The sequence below is a fragment of the Cavia porcellus genome, unplaced genomic scaffold (genome assembly GCF_034190915.1).
Source record: "Cavia porcellus strain 051 isolate PalLab524CR breed Dunkin Hartley unplaced genomic scaffold, mCavPor4.1 scaffold_1, whole genome shotgun sequence".
Classification (NCBI taxonomy): domain Eukaryota; kingdom Metazoa; phylum Chordata; class Mammalia; order Rodentia; family Caviidae; genus Cavia; species Cavia porcellus.
This window is the reverse complement of record NW_026947484.1, coordinates 107,138,379-107,152,500: the sequence shown is the minus strand read 5'-3', so window position 1 is coordinate 107,152,500 and position 14,122 is coordinate 107,138,379. Positions and strand designations below refer to the sequence as shown.

Below are 14,122 nucleotides of genomic sequence, written 5' to 3'. Positions count from 1 at the left end.
AACAAAAGGACCATGTCAATTGTATTTGATTATTTCACTGGCCACACTACTTAGTTACCTAGTTCTTTACCAGCTAGGGAAACAGTCACTGGGAGGTTCTGGCTATGTGGAGTAGGATTGGCAGTGTTTTCCACACACAAAAACTATGTGAAGTTGACCTCAATGAGCTTTAAACCTAGCATGAAAGTAATCAGTATGAAAACTTGGTATAACCTTTAAACTATAGCCTAAACTCCCAAAGTGCCAAATTTATGGTTTCAGAAATGCTAAAGGGGAAAATACATCATTGTGAGCCCTGAGGTAAAGTGTAATATAATAGTTCCTTTAAAAACAACTTCATAGTAATCCTAGTAGCTAAACTGGCATTATTTGTACATTATAGAAGCTGTACCTCTTAAATGTAAGTTGAATCTGTTTTTCCTAGTATGAGACAGAATTTTAAAGAATTAACCCATTGGGCTGGGGATTTAGCTCAGTGGTGTAAAAGCCTGCCTAGCAAGCGCAAGGTCGTGAGTACCGCAGGAAGAAAAAAAAAAGGAAAAAAGAAAAGAAAAAAAAAACCCATTAAAACTAGCCAGGTGTGGTGGTATATGCCTGTAATCCCAGCACTCAGGAGACTGAGGCAGGAAGATCATGTCAAATTCATGGCCAGCTCATAGTGAGTTCATAGTGAGTTCAAGAATAGCCGGAACTAAGACAAAAAAAAAAAAAAAAAAAATTTAAAATAGGTGCTGGGGATTTAGCTCAGCGGCATAAGCACCTGCCTTGCAAGCAGGCGGTCGTGAGTTCGATCCCCAGTACCGATAAAATGAAAAAAAAAAAAAAAAAAAAAAGCATAGCCGGAACTACATAACAAGACCCTGTCTCAAAACAAATAAAACAAACTAATCCATAAAACTCAGTCTGGAGGCTTATGCAGGTAGATTGCATGTTTGGCGAGGCCTGGTCAATTTAGCAATTTTGTCTTAAAATAAAAAATATAGAAAGTACAGAAGGCCTTGGATTCAACTCCCAAAACAAAAACAAAACAATGAAACAAAAACAAAAAACTTCCATAATTCTAAAGACAACTGTTTTTGTGTACTTCCTTTCCACTGTCTTATTTTTCCTGGTGAATAAAGTTTTATTAGAACATAGCCCCCTTGGTCACTGTCATGTATGGCTGCTGTGTGCTACTACAGCAGAGCTGAACAGTGACAACAAAGCCTGTGTGACCTGTACAGCTGGCTGATTCATTCTCTGGTCTTTTATTTGCTCTTTTTTTTTTTTTTTTTAAACTTTTTATTGGTACTAGGGATCGAACTCACGACCGCCTGCTTGCAAGGCAGGTGCTTATGCCGCTGAGCTAAATCCCCAGCCCCTCTCTGGTCTTTTATGAGAAAAGTTTGCCAGTCGCTAGTCTGAGACCCTTTCCTTCACCCATCACCTCAGCCAGTGGTGGCTGTTTGTAGCCTTAAAAACTCTAAAAAGTTTATGGTCACTGCATAGATGACGGTCAACATAGACACCCTTCCCCTGCTCCCTCACACTGCCAAATCTTGCTGGCATCCCCCTGCACTGCCAGTATGATGATCTGTCCTCAGTCATTCTGGAACAGCGGGAGTCTCTCCTAGCATCTCACAGTGAGCTGCCGGAGATTTGCATGATAACAGGTCCTTTCCTCTGTTGAAAAAAATTTACAAAATATGTGTGACCATGGGGTGAAGTTATTTTTTTTTTTTTCCTTCTAAGATCATCTCTTCAGCATTTGCTATAAAGTGTCCACACATCTTTGAGCTCTCTGGTGACAACAGTGTGGTATCATAACTTACTGTCCCCCCTCAGGACACTTATACCACACCCCTTATCTGAGGCACTAGTGACAATCTTGAAAATGATTTCGTAACCAGCATTTTTTTCCCTTTGGTTTTATTGCCAGAAGTGGAGCTGTTCAGCTGAAAAATAGAAACCTTTTTCAGGTTCTTGATGTTTTGACAAATTGCTTACTTGAAGAGTTGTCCAGTCTCCATGGTCACCACACAGTGGTTGCTGGTGCTGAGGTGTGTCAGTGTTTTTCAATGCTAATCTGGAGAGAAAATGTTATTTTATTGTTTTACTATAAATTCTTTGGTTATTATTAAGCATAAGTATGTTACCATATTTATTTGTATTATCATTATTTGTTCTTGTTTTAAGTTTTTATTTCCATTGTATTTAACTATTTATGTTTTTTGGAGGGAGGGATCTTTTTAAAACAGATTTTTACTATGCAGTTCAGGCTGGCGTTGAGCTCATTTTGTAGCCCAGGTTGGCCTTGAATTTATGAGTCCTCCTGCCTCAGATTATAGGCATGGGCTGGTGATTTAGCTCAGTAGCATAGGTGCTTGCCTGGCAAGTACAAGGTCATGAGTTTGATCCCAGTACCAAAAAAAAAAAAAAAAAAAAAAAAAAAAAAAATTACAAGTATGTGCCACCACTTTCTTTGATTTTTTAGACCTTTTTTTTGGTACTGGGGATCAAACTCAAGACCTTGTGCTTGCCAGGAAGGTGCTTATACCATTGAGCTAAATCCCCAGTTTTTTCCTTTGAAATGAATTTTTTTTTATGGGTACCGAGGATTGAACTCACAACTGCCTGCTTGCAAGGCAGGTGCTTATGCCGCTGAGCTAAATCCCCAGCCCCTAGTGACGTTTTTTTTTTTTTTTTTTGTCTTTTTCCTTTTTATCGGTACCAGGGATCGAACTCACGACTGCCTGCTTGCAAGGCAGGCGCTTATGCCGCTGAGCTAAATCCCCAGCCCCTAGTGATGGTTTTTTAGAAATTTAATTTGTTGGGGTGAAAGTCACATGTGAAAAGATTTTCATAATTAAATTTCAGAAAGTGATATTGCTTAATTTGGAAAGAATGGATGAGCTATGTATGTACACTTTTCAGTTTTAAAGTTTTTTGGTAGCCCCCAAACAGAGGAGCCCTCTACTGTATCCCAGGGCTCAGGATGGACTTTTTATTTTTAAATTAGTGATGGTTTCCATGAAATGCAGACCCTTCACGGAGAGGTCAAAGCAGGGATTTCTGGGTGATTTTAAATTTCCTCTTTCTTCCAAGTTTGCAAATACCTCTTCCCTCCAGTTTGTCATTACATGTCCTGAGTACAGAATAGAAAATGCAAAACAAGACAGCGGGACAGGAGGTTTTTCTTTTTCAAAGAGTTGATAGGGGATCAGGGTTCACTGTTCTCACCAGCTGAGAGTCGGCTTCCGAAAGCACTACTCTAGGGGAACAAGTGAGGTAGTGTGGAGGCCTCAAAGGCTTCATTGAGATCACAGTCGCCAGCTTCTTGTAGCACATTGTCTGCTGCGCGATGCCCTCGGAAACAGCTCTCCACAGTTCTCCTCTCCTCCATGCCAAAAGTTGCAAGCACCATTAAACTTGATTTTCCAAGTGAATGGAAAATATCTTTCCTGGAAGGTATTTGCTTTTGTTTTTGTTTTGAGACAGAATCTCACTATGCAGTGCAGGCTTGCCTTTGACTCACTCTGTAGCCCAGACTGGCCTTCAAAAGTGATCCTCCTGTTTCAGCTTCCAGTGCAGGGATTACAAGCTTGTGCCACCACATTTAGCTAACTCTTGTTTGGTTTTGTTTATCTCTTGCCTTTGGATGCTAGGCAACATGGGCTCACAAGGTAGGAGCCCTGGGGACTGGGTGGGGGCGGAGCTCTCTAACTCACCAGGGTGGTGGTTCTGCTTGAAAGGTGGCATCCTGCTGCAAAGCGAGTGCTGGGCACAAAAGGCACAAAAGGCTGATGCCGCCGTTTCCTTTGTTTGTTGAAGGTTCATCTGGAGATATTTAAATGTACACAGAGGAAGGCCCTTTCCAAGACATGCAGAGTTACTTGGTTTGTATGGTGAAGTGGTGGAATCATTTGTAGACTTTGAGACTCCTCCCTGGTGATGGTTTGATTCAGAGCGGTGGGGGTGGGAGACTCATCCTAGGCCGTTGTTGTCTTTAGTTTTCATTCAAGATTTAATGAGTGTGTGACAGCTGGAAGTGGCCTGCACCCTGTGCTTTTGCTCGTGGCCTGCACCAGCAGAATCCTGGGACAGTGGCGAGGCCCACACTCGCGGGTGGTTCATGTTTGCACGAAAAGAATTGTAGACTCAGCTGAAAATCAAACATGTTTACTCTCCATATGCTGTTTGTCTCTTCTACATGGTTGAAACTGCCTTACAGTTGCTAGAGAAGCATTCAAGACAATATATGGGAAGTGTTTAAAAATTATATGTGTGTGTGTGTGTGTGTGTGTATAAATTGAATTGTGTGTGTATATGCTAAATTGAATAATCAGTTGCCACTGTACAGGGGGAGAACTTGTCTGGAGTTGTCTAGAAGTGTGACAGATTTTCAGGACAGGAGTGGCATGCCTATTGTGGAAGAACCAGAAAGTCTGGCCTGTGTTGCTCTGGGGACAGATGTGAAGACGTTTGCATCAGTTCAAGTCTGAGAAGAAGCATCACTGCAGCGCACCCTGCAGATCAAGTGGGAAAGGATGTATTATGCTGAAAACTCATGCATTCCCCGACTAAAACTAATGCCTCCGGGTTTGGGAGGGGTCTGAAGTTGAAGGGTTAGTAGAGTCCAAGTGACAGATATTTGAGTAAGCTTGCAAAGGCAATCTCACTGTCTTTTTCTTTTTAGCTTAACTGAGTTGCTAGGGCTGGCCTTGCAGTCGAGATCCTACTGCTTCAGGCTCTTTAGTAGCTGGAATTGTGAATATCTACCACTTTGCCTGTGCCATTCCACCTTTGACAATGAACCTAGATTGCTGTGATTCCATGATAGGAGAGTAATGGGAACCTGGCCAAGGGTCCCAATTGTCAGTCTCAAGAATATCACGAAAAAAATAAAAACCAGAGACAAGTGTTGTGTTTTTTATGTGTGTGTAGTACTAGGGTTCAAACTCAGGACCTCACACTGCCAGGTAGGTGCTAATGCCACTGAGCTAAACTCCTGGCCCTACGTATTGTATTCTAACAGAGGCTGAGAAGTCAAGGTCTCTGGATCCCATGAAACCCTCCACTACCAAAACAGCCACTATTTATTTGGTCTCTACAATGATAGGTGGGGCTAGTAAAGGATTACAGTTCTTCCAAAGACTCTGACTCCAGAGGGTGTAGACAATCTTGTGTTTGAAGTATCTTGACCCTAATCTAATTCTATAATGATTTAAGACAGCATAGATGATCTTACGCTTAGAAGTATTTTGTCCTTGAGTATAGTCTTGAGATGATTTAAGAAGGTGTAGATGATTTTATGCTCGGAAAAGTCAATGGGAAATCACAGATGGGTGGTGTCAACAATCTCAATCTTTCCTTTCATCCCACAGGGAATACACAAAGTCAGTCACTGTGAGTTTGTGGTCCCCAACAGGAGAGGGCTTTGTGAAGGGCTCTGATATAAAGACCGGAAGGCATCGATTTCTGTATGGCTGCTGCAAGAGTTCCATCTTGGCCTTAATATTTGATGGCTTCTCACCTAAATCATGTAGTTTCCTTTTCAAAAGTTTTTTTTTTTTTTTGCTTTTAGAGGATTGCTGGAAGCAAGAGTAACAATCTTAACCATCTGCCACTTAAAACAACAAGAGATTTATTACTTTTAATTGAAAGAATACTTGTTCCAACAGGAGAAAACAAGCAAGCCAGTGGCAGCCACCTGGCAGCTGCGCTGGATGTAGATTTGGTCATTGCCCAGCAGTTAAGCTTGGGAAGGTGGGGTCCCGGAAGAGGAGACAGTGGCAGGAGTGTGGGGCAGAGAGTGCAGTCCGTGGGGCTCCCGTGGGGTTAACAGAGGGGGCCTGAAGGAGGCAGAGGCTTCGGAAAGCAGCAAGCTGTGTACCGCAGCCGGCCTCATGAGCCACATGAAAAAGCCGACTTTCAGCTAGGATTGGTGGTGCCTTTCCGTAGTCTTAGCTGAAGCAGGAGGATCTTAGCTCTAAGCCCAGCCCGAGCAACATAGACTCTGTCTCAAGATAAAAAATGAAAAAGTGCTGAGAATGTAGCTCAGTGTGAAGGCTCTGGGTTCAATCCCAGTATTGGGGAAAAAAGGGTGAATTTAAACTCATGAGCAGTGGGGAAGGAGTATCAGATTTAAATGTTTCAGTTACTCTAATTGCAGTGTGGGTTGGACTGGAGTGGGAGAGGAGAGGCAGCGTGATCAGAGGTTAATTAGGAGACTGTTGCAGGCAGTGAATGAAACGAGGGGCTGACGCCTGAACCAGCAGAAGTAAAACCTGAAGAGCAATTTTGGCACGAGGACAGTTTGAAATTGACCTGCCAGCAACTGTGCAGTCCAAGTATGGCTGGTAATATGTCTTTGCAGAGCGATAAACCAAAACTCCCCAGCCCTAGAGGGCTCTCACATGAACAACTTTACAGAGGAGTCGGAAAGAAGGGACCGGTCCTGGGACAGGCTCCTGAGTCCAGCAGGGAGGGCAGGAGGTGGCTGAGAAAGTGTCCTCCGATTCTAAAGAGTCAGCGTATGAAGATTTTGAGGGAAAGAAAGCACACATTGTTCAGACTGACTCCTCACTGGGTACAGATAAGAGTGTGGGACAAAGTCAAGCCTGGGGTTACCAGGGTCATCTGGGGGTACTTGCTGCTTTCTTTCTTTCTTTCTTTCTTTCTTTCTTTCTTTTTTTTCTTCTTTTCTTTCTCTCTCTCTCTCTGTCTCTCTCTCCTCTTCTTCTTTAGGGATTGAATCCAAGGCCTTCGCCTGGAGCTACATACCCACTGGTTCGTGGGGAAGGTTGTGAGGGGAGCGGTGAGAAGTGAGCTGCTGGTTTTAGGCTGCCTCCCACCAGCTCCTCCTTTCTGTCCTCCCCCTGCTAGTGTTGAAGAATCAATTCTAGAAGCAGCTGTATACAAGTGGTAGAATCTTGGGTACCAGCTGTAAGCTTCAGTTTCTCTGTCAACAGGATGGGCAGAATGTCTAGTTGGCAGCAGTTTGGGAAGAGTAATGAGTTGATGGGTAAGAAAGGTCTGGGTGGGGCTGGGGGTTTAGCTCAGCTGCATAAGTACCTCCCTTGCAAGCAGGTGGTCCTGAGTTCGATCCCCAGTACCGATAAAAATGAAAAAGACAAAAAAAAAAAAAAAAAAAAAAAGAAAGGTCTGGGTTTCACTTTACCCTTTTTCCTCAAGGCCTTGCTGGAGTGGCATTTACAATGGTGTAACAATGTGTTATCTGCCCCAAGATGATGGAGAGAAGCATATTCTACCCCTCCCCAGATGGACAGCTAGCATCCGACACCCTGCATACTTTGTTGAAACTATGCCTAAAAGTTAGAGAATTCTTACTAGGTTTCTATACGTTTGCATAGCACTTATGGCTGACAGAGGACCTTAGTAACAATGATCTAATGTGAACCCTTAGCAAACATTCTGGGCAAGGGAACATTTTATGTGACTGATAACATAACTGAGGCTCGTAGAGCCTGATATAAAGAAACCGAGGCTCAAAGAATATTTATGAATGAATAGCAGATATCAAAATTAGGTCAGTTCTATGAAAGCCCTTTCTAATGAAAACTAGACTACTCTCAAAAAGATCAAAAAGGATACCAGAAAATAGACACCCTGTTCCTAGACAGGCAGAACCAATGTTGTCAACATGACCATATTACCAAAACTGATGCATAGAATTCAATTCTAATCAAAATAGCAACACTATCCCTCACAGAACTAGAGCAAAGAATCCTAAAATTCATGTGGAACTAGAATAGATCCAGAACAACATAAGTAATGCTGGGCACCAAGAGCAAAGCAGGAGATATAACAATCCCAGATTTAAAGTTATATCACAAAATTTCATGGAAAAAATAGTATGGTGCTGTCATAGAAACCGATATATAAATCAATGGAACAAAATATAGGATACAGAAGCAACCCAAAGCAAATTCAGCCATCTCATTTTTGATAAAGGGGCACAAAACACATGCTGTAAGTAAGAGCCTCTTTGGCAAATGGTCCTGGGGAACCAGTTATGCCAGGAGAAGGCTGAGTCTGAAGCCAGGCACAGTGATGCGGCCTGGAATCCCAGCATTCAGGGTTTAGCCTGAACTGCACAGTGAGACCCTGTCTCAAACCATTCCTCCCTCAAAAAATTGAATTCAGACCTTATGTCTATAACCATGTGATCAAAGACTCAGATATTAACCTGGCATGGTGGCTTACACCTGTAATCTCAGTTGTAATCTCAGCACTTGGGAGGCTGAGGCAGGAGGATCATTGCAAGTTCGAGGCCAGCCTGAGCTACAGAGTGAGACCCTGTTGCAAAAAGACCAAAAAAAAAGAAAAAAGATTCAGACATTAAAATGGAAACACTGAATCTAGACAAAACAGGTAAAACTCTTTAAGATATAGGCATAGGTAAAGACTTCAACTGCACGATAAATAACATTGAGAATCAACAAATGGGATCATATCAGATTAAAAAGCTTCTGCACAGCAAAGGAAACACCAGAGTAAAGAGACAACCTACAGAATGGGCAAAAAATTTCCCACCTATTCCTATGACAGAGGATTAATATCCTGAAATATATAAGGAGCTAATATAGGCCCTCTCTAAATAAAAGACCAAATAAAAATGGGAAGTTGAATGAATAGATACTTCTCAAAAGAAGCAGTACAATAGCCCATAAATGCATGTAAAAATATTCATTATCTTTGGACATTAGAGAAATTCAAATCAAAACATTGCTGGGATTCTACTTTATTCCAGAAAGAATGCCAACATCAATAAGTCAAATATAACAAATGCTGGCAAGGCTACAGGGAAAAAAGAACACTTCTATACTGTTGGTGGGCATATAAAGCAGTACAACCACCACAGAAATCAGTATGGAGACTCCTCAAAAACTAAAAATAGAAATTCCATTCAACCCAGATATTCCCAAAGGCGTTAGACATTCTATTACAGTAATATGTCCATACTCATGTTTATAACTATAAAAATGTTAGCCACTAAATCTTTGAAGAGGGCATAAATTCATCAACAGATGACTGAATAAAGAAAATGTGGCATTTCTATACGATAGAGTACTATGTGATCATAAAGAAGAATACATGCAAGGTAATTTGTAGAAAAATGAATGTATCTTGAAACCAGAATGCTAAGTGAAAGAGAAACTCAAAGTATAAGTAATTTTTTTTGGTATCAGGGATTGAACTTATGACTGCACACATGTAAGGCAGGTGCTTATGCTGCTGACCTAAATCAACAGCCCTCAAAGTATACATAATTTAAAGAGCAAAGTAAAGACTGGGCAATAACCAGGGAGATCTTTTGCAAATGAGAAAGGCATCCATAGATGTAGGGAGTGGGAATGGAAAAAAAAAAAGAATTAAGATGTGTTATGTACATGTAGCAACCCTCCATGTACTGCAAACAAAAATAGCTCATTTCTAGACACAGCGCTCCTTGACTTATAATAGGGTCACGTCCCAATAGCTGAAAATACTGTAAGTGAGGATGCGCTTCATACACCACCAAACATCAGAGTTTCATGGCCCAGTATACCACAGAGCCAGTTGTTTCTTCTGGTGCTCATGTGGTTGATGGGTTGTGGCTCGTGGGCCACTCCCCAGCATAGACGAAGTGCCTAACCCCAGTGAGCCAGAAAAACAGCAAAATTCAAAATGTGATTTCCTTCATTCCATCTTGCCCTCCTGCTCTTCCCTGCTGGGTACCAAACCCAGGGTCTTATCCACAGCCCTTTTTATTTTTAGACAGTATCTCATTAAGTTTCTTAGGCTGGGCTTGAGTTGAACATTTTCCTGCTTCAACCACAATTTTTTTTTTAAGACAGGATCTCATTTTGTAGTTCACACTGACCTTGAGCTCTCTTTGCAGCCCAGGCTGGTCTTGAATTTGCAGTGTTCTGCCTCAGCCTTCTGAGTGCTGGGATTACAGGCATGCACCACCATGCCCATGCTTCAACCTCTCACTGGCTGGGATTACACCTGTACACTACCATATCAGCCTTCAAACTACAATTTCTCCTGAATGAGTACTGGTGTTGTAACATCGTAAAGTTGAAAAATTATGCCCAAAATTGCAATGTGGGGTCTGTTTGTATTTCAAGACTATTAAGGTAACTTCTTTGATCTCAGGCTACCTGTGTTTGAAATTCTTTTTAAACAAAATAAATAAAATAAAAAAATAAATAATAAAATAAAATAAAATATTTGTTAATTAAAATGTTGGGACAGAGTCTCACTAAATCACCAAATTGCCTAGCTTGGGCTCCAATTTGTGACTCTCCTGCCTTAGCCCCACAGCATGCTGGGATTATGGGGTACCACCACATTTGGCCTGGGCTTGAAATTCTTCAGTCTGTTTCTTCAATTGTATTTTGCATCCTAGTAAAATGCATGTCACTTCTAAAATAATTTTTACTGAAATTATAAACAGCATTAGTAAGATACTGTACTTCATAGTTTACAAAATGCGTTAAACTCTATTGGATCATTTAATTCTTTCAATAACCGTGTGGGCTAAATAAAGCAAGTATGAGTAACTCCATTTCTGGGATGAGGAACTAGATTTAGGAATTAAGACTTGCTCAGTGTCAGATAACCAGTAAGTAGCAGAATCAAAATGGGAACCTGGCCTTACAGCTAGCAATTTCAATGCCTTTTTGTATTTTCATTATTGTTATTATACTTTTGTTATGTTTTCATCAGTCTGTGTAATTTTTTTGTGTGTGTATGTGTGTGGTAGAGTCTCACTATATAGTACAAGCTGGCCTTGAACTCACTATGTAGCCCAGTCTGGCCTAAAACTTGTAGTGATCTTCCTGGCTCTGACCCCCTAAAATCCAGGGATTACAGTCATGCACCACCTCTCCCTCCCCAAAGTCAACTTTTGTAAAAAGTGAAAAAAAGAAGGCACACAATTGCATACCCATGTCCACTGGTATGTATGTACCGCTCTACACCAGAGGAAAGCGTCTACATTCTGCATTTCAGTAAATAACTGGCATTTTCTTGGCATGGTTAGTCTATAGGAAATTATGGGCTGTGATGTTGTATATCATCAGAGACTGTCAAGGAGATTACAGTGTAATGTTACTCTGGTGTCACTGCTGGGTATTGTTTGTCTTTTCCTTACCAACAAATACACTTACTAGATCTTATTTTAACATCATGTTTTTTTAAAAAAGAAAGAATTTGTAATCCTTTCTTTTGTGAGTAACATACCTCTTGTCTGATGATAAGGACTTTGCTTGTGTTCTCTGTTCTTTTTAGGTCATAACTGGTCGTTGGTCTATTCATGTTTTTGGGTCTCCAGAGCAACATGTGAACTGAAGCCAACTCTGAAGGAGAAGGAATGGGTCAAAGACACAGAGAGCTGATGAGACAAGACCTGTGTTTAGAGGCTAGCTTTGGAATTAAAAAAAAAAAAGAAGAAAAGCGAGGAATTAATTTTACGCACAGAGTGTCTGCCTGGGTCCCTCACCACTGGGAGTCTGGCCCTGGGAGTGCGCTGCCGGGCAGGAATGTGTGCCTGAGAAGTCTGGCTGGCAGGTGGCTGGACAGTGTGATTTATAGCGAGGCTTTACAACTTGTCACAGCAGTCCTCGAGGGAGACACGTGAGCCCCAAGGGCAGAAGTGGCCAAGTCCCAGTGAAGCCTTAGGGCAAAAGCCTAAACTGAGGTCTCCCTACCCTCTGGCTTGTGGGGCTCTTCAGCTTTGCCCTCTATGGCGGTGAGGGGAGGGGGGAAAGGCAGCGGCCACAGAGGAGACTGGAGCTTTGTGTGCGGCCTCTCCGGAGTTTGCACCGAATCTTCTTTTGGCAGGCTCTGATTGGTATCCTTTGGCTACAGTAAACTTTTAATTGTAAGTATTTTGCTTTCTTGAGTTCCATGAGTCATTCCAGCAAATTATCAAACCAGAGGAAACAATGGGACCCCTGAACTTGCGTCTATGCTGAGGGAGCCTTGGGGGAATGGACCCCTACTCTGTGAAGTTCCCTCACTGCTGGTAGGTGGTGTCAGACATCACTGTGTCTTTTGACATCTTCTTTTAGACTTGTATTTTGGCACTTTCTGGCTTGATTACTTCTCTCAACTTTGATTTTTTAATTCGAGGATTAGGAATGTTCTTTCTTCTATTTCCTCCACAGGGTTAATTAGAAAAATCAAAAATTAAATAATATAGACAAAAGTTATTATGATGATAAAAATATACTATGTAAAACCATAAAGGGTCAAGTTTTCTCAGTGGGGGGATACTGGGGATCAAACTCAGGACCTCATGCTTGCCAGGCAGGCACTGAGCTGCTGAGATATATCCCTGATGCCCCCTCTCCCAACCTTTTTTGAGACAGGGTTTTGCTGTGTAGTCTGTGAAACTCATGACAGTCTTCCTGCCTCGGCCTACCAAGTGCTGGGATTACAGGCACATGTTACCACGCATAGCCCAAGAAAATATTTTACTGTTATTATATTGTAACTAAATGGTGGAGATGGATGTGGTGGAGGTGTGGGTGGCTTTGGCAAGACCTATCCAATCACTGTGGTCTACAGTGAACAAGTCAACCTCTGTCCCTCTGGGGCTTATATTTTACTCAGGGAGAGATATAATAAAAAGGAAACGAGGTGAATAATTAGATCACAGTAACTGTAAGAAAGTAGAGATGATATGGTAACGATTCCACTGGAAGAGAAATGTCTTGAGGCAGAGTGGCTCGAGAAGCAGCCTTAGAGGAGCTGATGTTTTAGTAAAGGTTTCATGGAAGAGGACAAGAATATTTTAGACAGTGGGGACAGTAAGGGCAAAGACCTTGAGGCGGGGAAGCAGGTTGCTGTTTGAAGAACAGAAAAGAGGTCTCCGGGACTGGGCCGTGGAGGGTTCAAGATATGTATGGATCAGATGATAAAGGACCTTGTGTTCCAGAAAAATGATCTGATTATTTATTTTAAGGGTGATGTGGAGCTTAGATGGTTTTCAGTAGGCAAGTGTAATCAATCTTACCACAAAGCTGTTAGTTGCAGAATGGGAAGATGGGAAAGAAAGCGACAGAATGTCAAGAGAATCAAATGAGTTACCAAATGAGGGGTGGCCGAGGAAAGGCAGAGCTACCAAATTCAAGGTGCGCTTTAGGTGTAGACCCCAGAAAGCTGCTGAGAGACAGATGTTGAAGATGAAGAAGTGAGAGGAAGGTATGTCTGCCAGGGCCTTTGCAAAGCAGTACTGAGGACGGGGAGGGTGGAGGAGCTGTGGGGTGCTTCTAAAGAGAAGTGAGGAGGAAGCAGGAGCAGCTGGGGAGTCTCAGACTGAAAAGAGTCAGAGCCTTGGACCTCGAATACCGCATCCATTCCAGCATGTCTACCTGTCTAAGCTGTAAATTCCTTTCTGCATTGCTGATGTCAAGACACTGAGTATTGCTCAGTGTTACATCACTTTTTCCTAGGACTCTAGAAGCACCCTGATAGTCTGTATAATTCCATATGCCAGGACAGTGTTCTCTAATTAATAGTCTCTCCCCCAACTTGCTCTTATTTCGACTCTTTATTTGCTATCTTCTTTTTTAAAGTTTTTAAAAATTTATTGGTTTATGTTTGCAATACATGATAATTGCATTTAACTTGGAACTTGAGTCACATTGGGTAAATTCTTGCTTACTCAATTTTCCATTCTGGCATCATTGAATTTTAAGAGGGACAGAGTGAATACTACAAGATCCCTAACCTCTGGAACTTACATCATGGCATGTTCTATTGGTCAACACAAGCTCAGATTCAAGCAACTGTTGGAGAAACAATAATGCCTCTTCCATAGAAGAGACTATAAACTGACACTGGGAGGAGCAAGGAGGGAGGGTGATTGAGAACCATTATTGGGGCCTGGGGATTTAGCTCAGCGGCATAAGCACCTGCTTTGTAAGCAGGCAGTCATGAGTTCGATCCCCGGTACCGATAAAAAGGAAAAAGACAAAAAAAAAAAAAAAAGAGAACCATTATTGAGTTATCAAGTTATAGTAAGTTGAAGATGCCTGCTAGAGATGTCAAAGAGGCGCTTGGCTGTGAGGGCCTTGATCTTGAGAGTGGGGGCTTAGACTGGAGAAATACACTGGAGAGATGCCAA

At 41.9% G+C, this 14,122-nt stretch overlaps 1 long non-coding RNA gene across 1 annotated transcript in view; it reads left to right on the top strand.

Annotated features, from left to right (window-relative positions):
• Positions 1-11,457, top strand: part of LOC106025521 (uncharacterized) — a 37,388-nt gene extending 25,931 nt beyond the window's left edge. Inside the window, exon 5 of the long non-coding RNA XR_010048593.1 lies at positions 11,281-11,457. This is a non-coding gene — a long non-coding RNA (uncharacterized LOC106025521). The remainder of the gene's footprint in view (positions 1-11,280) is intronic.
• The last annotated feature ends 2,665 nt before the right edge of the window (positions 11,458-14,122 follow it).